The sequence below is a fragment of the Harmonia axyridis genome, chromosome X (assembly GCF_914767665.1).
Source record: "Harmonia axyridis chromosome X, icHarAxyr1.1, whole genome shotgun sequence".
NCBI lineage: Eukaryota > Metazoa > Arthropoda > Insecta > Coleoptera > Coccinellidae > Harmonia > Harmonia axyridis.
The window spans coordinates 32699805-32707304 of record NC_059508.1 but is presented as its reverse complement, the minus strand read 5'-3'; the positions used below and the strand labels follow the sequence as shown (position 1 = coordinate 32707304).

Below are 7500 nucleotides of genomic sequence, written 5' to 3'. Positions count from 1 at the left end.
TAGCTGACTTCATGCCGAAAAGTCGGTTCACGTCATGCATCGGTATCTTAAATCGCGCCGTAAAGTCGTTCACGTCATGCATCGGTATCTTAAATCGAGCCGAAAAGTCGGCTCACGTCATGCATCGGCGTCTTTTTTTTGTGCCACCGATGCATGACGTGAACGACCCTAGGGCGCGATTTAAAGCCATACCGATGCATGACGTGAACGACTTTACGGCGCGATTTAAGATACCGATGCATGACTGTGAACGACTTTACGGCGCGATTTAAGATACCGATGCATGACGTGAACGACTTTACGGCGCGATTTAAAGCTATACCGATGCATGACGTAAACAAGATCACACCGATGCAGCACGTTAACATTAAAGCCCGCCTAATCCGATCGATGGAGGCCGTCTCGAGTGTCCAACTTGCTCACAAGAGCCGAGAAACAAACCGATGCATCACGTAGACAAGATCGTACCGAATGTTAACACAATCCAGAAGGAAATAATCTTAGATGAATATCGATTCTGATTATTGATTTTTCTTTCGCGATATTGATAGAAGACATCTGAATGAATTTCGAATTAATTCCGAAATCAAAAAAATATTTTCAATAAATTTTTTTTTCTAGAGTACCTCGGTCTTTTCTATTTTTTTCCAAGTTTCGTACGTCAATCAACATACATCCCAGAAAAAATCATCTCTCTAACTATCCTGGTTCAAAAGTTGTATCGGAACATTTCACGTCGAAAAAGAACATAGGCGAAAAAGGACGTGAACATTATTCCTTATAAAAACCAAACCCGACCATGGATTTTGATTCTGATTGTTGATTATCGCTATTAGAACACATTAGGAGGCAACCAAATCAAATTTGAGAAAATTCCACGATCAGAAAATTTTTTTCGAAAAAAAAAAAAAAATTCGAGAACACCTCGGTCATGGCAAGTTATTTCCCACAATCCATTCCCCAATCAACGTACATCCCAGAAAAAATCATCTCTCTAACTATCCTGGTTCAAAAGTTGTATCGGAACATTTTCACGTCGAAAATATATCTCTAAGTCCAGACCGATGCACCACGTAATCTCGGGCAGACCGATGCACAACGTAAATGACGATCGGGACCGGGGCGATCGGTCGTATCTGACACCGCCGGCTCGGTTCTAACATCGTCAATGAGTCGGGGTTGAAAAAAAGGACGTGAACATTTTTCCTTATAAAAACCAAACCCGACCATGGATTTTGATTCTGATTGTTGATTATCGCTATTAGAACACATTAGGAGGCAACCAAATCAAATTTGAGAAAATTCCACGATCAGAAAATTTTTTTCGAAAAAAAAAAAAAAATTCGAGGACACCTCGGTCATGGCAAGTTATTTTCCACAATCCATTCCCCAATCGACGTACATCACAGAAAAAATCATCTCTCTAACTATCCTGGTTCAAAAGTTGTATCGGAACATTTTCACGTCGAAAATATATCTCTAAGTCCAGACCGATGCACCACGTAATCTCGGGCAGACCGATGCACAACGTAAATGACGATCGGGACCGGGGCGATCGGTCGTATCTGACACCGCCGGCTCGGTTCTAACATCGTCAATGAGTCGGGGTTGAAAAAAAGGACGTGAACATTTTTCCTTATAAAAATCAAACCCGATCATGGATTTTGATTCTGATTGTTGATTATCGCTATTAGAACATATAAGGAGGCAACCAAATCAAATTTGAGAAAATTCCACGATCAGAAAATTTTTTTCGAAAAAAAAAAAAAATCGTAATCACCTCGGTCATGGCGAGTTATTTTCCGTATTTCATTCCACAATCAACGTACAACATAGAAGAAATCATCTCTCTAACTATCCTGGTTCAAAAGTTGTATCGGAACATTTCACGTCGTAATATCTCGCCAAGTCCAGACCTCGGCGATAGGTAGTATCTGACACCGTCCGCTCGGGACTGACATCGACTTGGACTCGGGCTGATGATGGGGAGGCGTTTAAGGACGTGAACATTTTTCCTTATAAAAATTAAAGTCGACAATGAATATTGATTCTGATTACTGATTTACGCTTTAAAAACACATTAGAAGGCAACCAAATCGAATTTGAGGAAATTCCACGATCAGAAAATTTTTTTCGAAAAAAAAAAAAATCCGAAAAATATTTTTCGATTCCTATTACTGATTTACTCTTTTAGAACACATTAGGAGGCAACCAAATCAAATTTGAGAAAATTCCACAATCAGAAAATTTTTTTCGAAAAAAAAAAAAATTCGAGGACACCTCGGTCATGGCAAGTTATTTTCCACAATCCATTCCCCAATCGACGTACATCACAGAAAAAATCATCTCTCTAACTATCCTGGTTCAAAAGTTGTATCGGAACATTTTCACGTCGAAAATATATCTCTAAGTCCAGACCGATGCACAACGTAAACTAGGGCTGAACCGATGCACCACGTAATATCGGGCAGACCGATGCAGAACGTAAACTCGATCATACCGATGCTTCACGTAATCTCGATCTTACCGATGCACCACGTAAACAAGGGCAGACCGATGCAGAACGTAAAGTAGATCTTACCGATGCACCCCGTAATCTCGATCTTACCGATGCACCACGTAATCTCCATCTTACCGATGCACCACGTGAACTGGATCTTACCGATGCAGAACGTGAATTGGATCTTACCGATGCACCACGTAAACTCGATCTTACCGATGCACCACGTAATCTCGGGCAGACCGATGCACAACGTGAATGACGATCGGGACCGGGGCGATCGGTCGTATCTGACACCGCCGGCTCGGTTCTAACATCGTCAATGAGTCGGGGTTGAAAAAAAGGACGTGAACATTTTTCCTTATAAAAATCAAACCCGATCATGGATTTTGATTCTGATTGTTGATTATCGCTATTAGAACATATAAGGAGGCAACCAAATCAAATTTGAGAAAATTCCACGATCAGAAAATTTTTTTCGAAAAAAAAAAAAAAATCGTAATCACCTCGGTCATGGCGAGTTATTTTCCGTATTTCATTCCACAATCAACGTACAACATAGAAGAAATCATCTCTCTAACTATCCTGGTTCAAAAGTTGTATCGGAACATTTCACGTCGTAATATCTCGCCAAGTCCAGACCTCGGCGATAGGTAGTATCTGACACCGTCCGCTCGGGACTGACATCGACTTGGACTCGGGCTGATGATGGGGAGGCGTTTAAGGACGTGAACATTTTTCCTTATAAAAATTAAAGTCGACAATGAATATTGATTCTGATTACTGATTTACGCTTTAAAAACACATTAGAAGGCAACCAAATCGAATTTGAGGAAATTCCACGATCAGAAAATTTTTTTCGAAAAAAAAAAAAATCCGAAAAATATTTTTCGATTCCTATTACTGATTTACTCTTTTAGAACACATTAGGAGGCAACCAAATCAAATTTGAGAAAATTCCACAATCAGAAAATTTTTTTCGAAAAAAAAAAAAATTCGAGGACACCTCGGTCATGGCAAGTTATTTTCCACAATCCATTCCCCAATCGACGTACATCACAGAAAAAATCATCTCTCTAACTATCCTGGTTCAAAAGTTGTATCGGAACATTTTCACGTCGAAAATATATCTCTAAGTCCAGACCGATGCACAACGTAAACTAGGGCTGAACCGATGCACCACGTAATATCGGGCAGACCGATGCAGAACGTAAACTCGATCATACCGATGCTTCACGTAATCTCGATCTTACCGATGCACCACGTAAACAAGGGCAGACCGATGCAGAACGTAAAGTAGATCTTACCGATGCACCACGTAATCTCGATCTTACCGATGCACCACGTAATCTCCATCTTACCGATGCACCACGTGAACTGGATCTTACCGATGCAGAACGTGAATTGGATCTTACCGATGCACCACGTAAACTCGATCTTACCGATGCACCACGTAATCTCAATCTTACCGATGCACCACGTGAACTGGATCTTACCGATGCAGAACGTGAATTGGATCTTACCGATGCACCACGTAAACTCGATCATACCGATGCACCACGTAATCTCGGGCAGACCGATGCACAACGTAAATGACGATCGGGACCGGGGCGATCGGTCGTATCTGACACCGCCGGCTCGGTTCTAACATCGTCAATGAGTCGGGGTTGAAAAAAAGGACGTGAACATTTTTCCTTATAAAAATCAAACCCGATCATGGATTTTGATTCTGATTGTTGATTATCGCTATTAGAACATATAAGGAGGCAACCAAATCAAATTTGAGAAAATTCCACGATCAGAAAATTTTTTTCAAAAAAAAAAAAAAAATCGTAATCACCTCGGTCATGGCGAGTTATTTTCCGTATTTCATTCCACAATCAACGTACAACATAGAAGAAATCATCTCTCTAACTATCCTGGTTCAAAAGTTGTATCGGAACATTTCACGTCGTAATATCTCGCCAAGTCCAGACCTCGGCGATAGGTAGTATCTGACACCGTCCGCTCGGGACTGACATCGACTTGGACTCGGGCTGATGATGGGGAGGCGTTTAAGGACGTGAACATTTTTCCTTATAAAAATTAAAGTCGACAATGAATATTGATTCTGATTACTGATTTACGCTTTAAAAACACATTAGAAGGCAACCAAATCGAATTTGAGGAAATTCCACGATCAGAAAATTTTTTTCGAAAAAAAAAAAAATCCGAAAAATATTTTTCGATTCCTATTACTGATTTACTCTTTTAGAACACATTAGGAGGCAACCAAATCAAATTTGAGAAAATTCCACAATCAGAAAATTTTTTTCGAAAAAAAAAAAAATTCGAGGACACCTCGGTCATGGCAAGTTATTTTCCACAATCCATTCCCCAATCGACGTACATCACAGAAAAAATCATCTCTCTAACTATCCTGGTTCAAAAGTTGTATCGGAACATTTTCACGTCGAAAATATATCTCTAAGTCCAGACCGATGCACAACGTAAACTAGGGCTGAACCGATGCACCACGTAATATCGGGCAGACCGATGCAGAACGTAAACTCGATCATACCGATGCTTCACGTAATCTCGATCTTACCGATGCACCACGTAAACAAGGGCAGACCGATGCAGAACGTAAAGTAGATCTTACCGATGCACCACGTAAACTCGATCTTACCGATGCACCACGTAATCTCCATCTTACCGATGCACCACGTAAACTGGATCTTACCGATGCAGAACGTGAATTGGATCTTACCGATGCACCACGTAAACTCGATCTTACCGATGCACCACGTAATCTCAATCTTACCGATGCACCACGTGAACTGGATCTTACCGATGCAGAACGTGAATTGGATCTTACCGATGCACCACGTAAACTCGATCTTACCGATGCACCACGTAATCTCAATCTTACCGATGCACCACGTGAACTGGATCTTACCGATGCAGAACGTGAATTGGATCTTACCGATGCACCACGTAAACTCGATCTTACCGATGCACCACGTAATCTCAATCTCACCGATGCACCACGTGAACTGGATCTTACCGATGCAGAACGTGAATTGGATCTTACCGATGCACCACGTAAACTCGATCTTACCGATGCACCACGTAAACTCGATCTTACCGATGCACCACGTAATCTCAATCTTACCGATGCATCACGTAATCTCGATCTTACCGATGCAGAACGTAAACTCGATCATACCGATGCACCACGTTATCTCGGCAGACCGATGCAGAACGTAAAAAAAAAGCTTACAGCACGCGGTGTTCCCAAGCGGTCACCCATCCAAGTACTAACCGCGCCCGACGCTGCTTGGCTTCAGTGTTCTGACGAGAACTGGCAATTTCAGCGTGGTATGGCCGTAAACAACATATATTGCGATATTTTCTATGATATCTCACTTTTTGGGAGCGGAAAGGACGTGAACGTTTTTCCTCATAAAAAATGAAATAACTTTTGGATATTAATTCTGATTGTTGATTTAAGCTTTAAGAACACATTAGGACATATCTCAATGAAATTTGAGGGATTTCCGAAATCGAAAAATATTTTTCGAAAAAAAAAAAAAATCCCAGAAGACCTCGGTCATCTCAAGTTTATTTCCATATTCTATTACACAATCAACGTACATCACAAAAGGAACCATCTCTCTAACTATCACAGTTAAATTTTTGTATCGGAACATTTCACGTCGGAATATCTCGCTAAGTCCAGACCGGGGAGATCGGTCGCATCTGACACCGTCCGCTCCGGTCTAACATCGTCTTGGAGTCGGGGTAACGATGGAGAGGCGTTTAAGGACGTGAACATTTTTCCTTATAAAAATTAAAGTCGACAATGAATATTGATTCTGATTACTGATTTACTCTTTTAGAACACATTAGAAGGCAACGCAATCAGATTTGAGGAAATTTCAAGATCAGAAAATTTTTTTCGAAAAAAAAAAAAATTCAAGAACACCTGGGTCATGGCAAGTTATTTCCCACAATCCATTCCACAATCAACGTACAACATAGAAGAAATCATCTCTCTAACTATCCTGGTTCAAAAGTTGTATCGGAACATTTCACGTCGAAATACCTCGCCAAGTCCAGACCGGGGCGATAGGTAGTATCTGACACCGTCCGCTCGGGACTGACATCGACTTGGACTCGGGCTAATGATGGGGAGGCGTTTAAGGACGTGAACATTTTTCCTTATAAAAATTAAAGTCGACAATGAATATTGATTCTGATTACTGATTTACGCTTTAAAAACACATTAGAAGGCAACCAAATCAAATTTGAGGAAATTCCAAAATCAGAAAATTTTTTTTCAAAAAAAAAAAAATCCGAAAAATATTTTTCGATTCTGATTACTGATTTACTCTTTTAGAACACATTAGAAGGCAACGAAATCAAATTTGAGTAAAATCCAAAATCAGAAAATATTTTTCGAAAAAAAAAAAAAATTCGAGAACACCTCGGTCATGGCAAGTTATTTTCCACAATCCATTCCCCAATCAACGTACATCCCAGAAAAAATCATCTCTCTAACTATCCTGGTTCAAAAGTTGTATCGGAACATTTTCACGTCGAAAATATATCTCTAAGTCCAGACCGATGCAGAACGTAAACTCGATCATACCGATGCTTCACGTAATCTCGATCTTACCGATGCACAACGTAAACTAGATCACACCGATGCAGAACGTAAACTCGATCTCACCGATGCACCACGTGAACTGGATCTTACCGATGCAGAACGTGAATTGGATCTTACCGATGCACCACGTAAACTCGATCTTACCGATGCACCACGTAATCTCGATCTTACCGATGCACCACGTGAACTGGATCTTACCGATGCAGAACGTGAACTCGATCTTACCGATGCACCACGTAAACTAGGGCTGACCGATGCATCACGTAAACGACGATCGAGAGGCGCGAAAGGACGTGAACGTTTTTCATTATAAAAATTGAAATAAATGATAAATAATGATTCTGATTGT

At 40.6% G+C, this 7500-nt stretch overlaps 1 non-coding gene across 1 annotated transcript; it reads right to left on the bottom strand.

Moving 5' to 3' along the window:
• Window positions 1-5755: 5755 nt before the first annotated feature.
• Window positions 5756-5874, bottom strand: LOC123687557. The gene has a single exon (XR_006749275.1). It is a non-coding gene; the product is annotated as a 5S ribosomal RNA (ribosomal RNA).
• Window positions 5875-7500: the final 1626 nt, after the last annotated feature.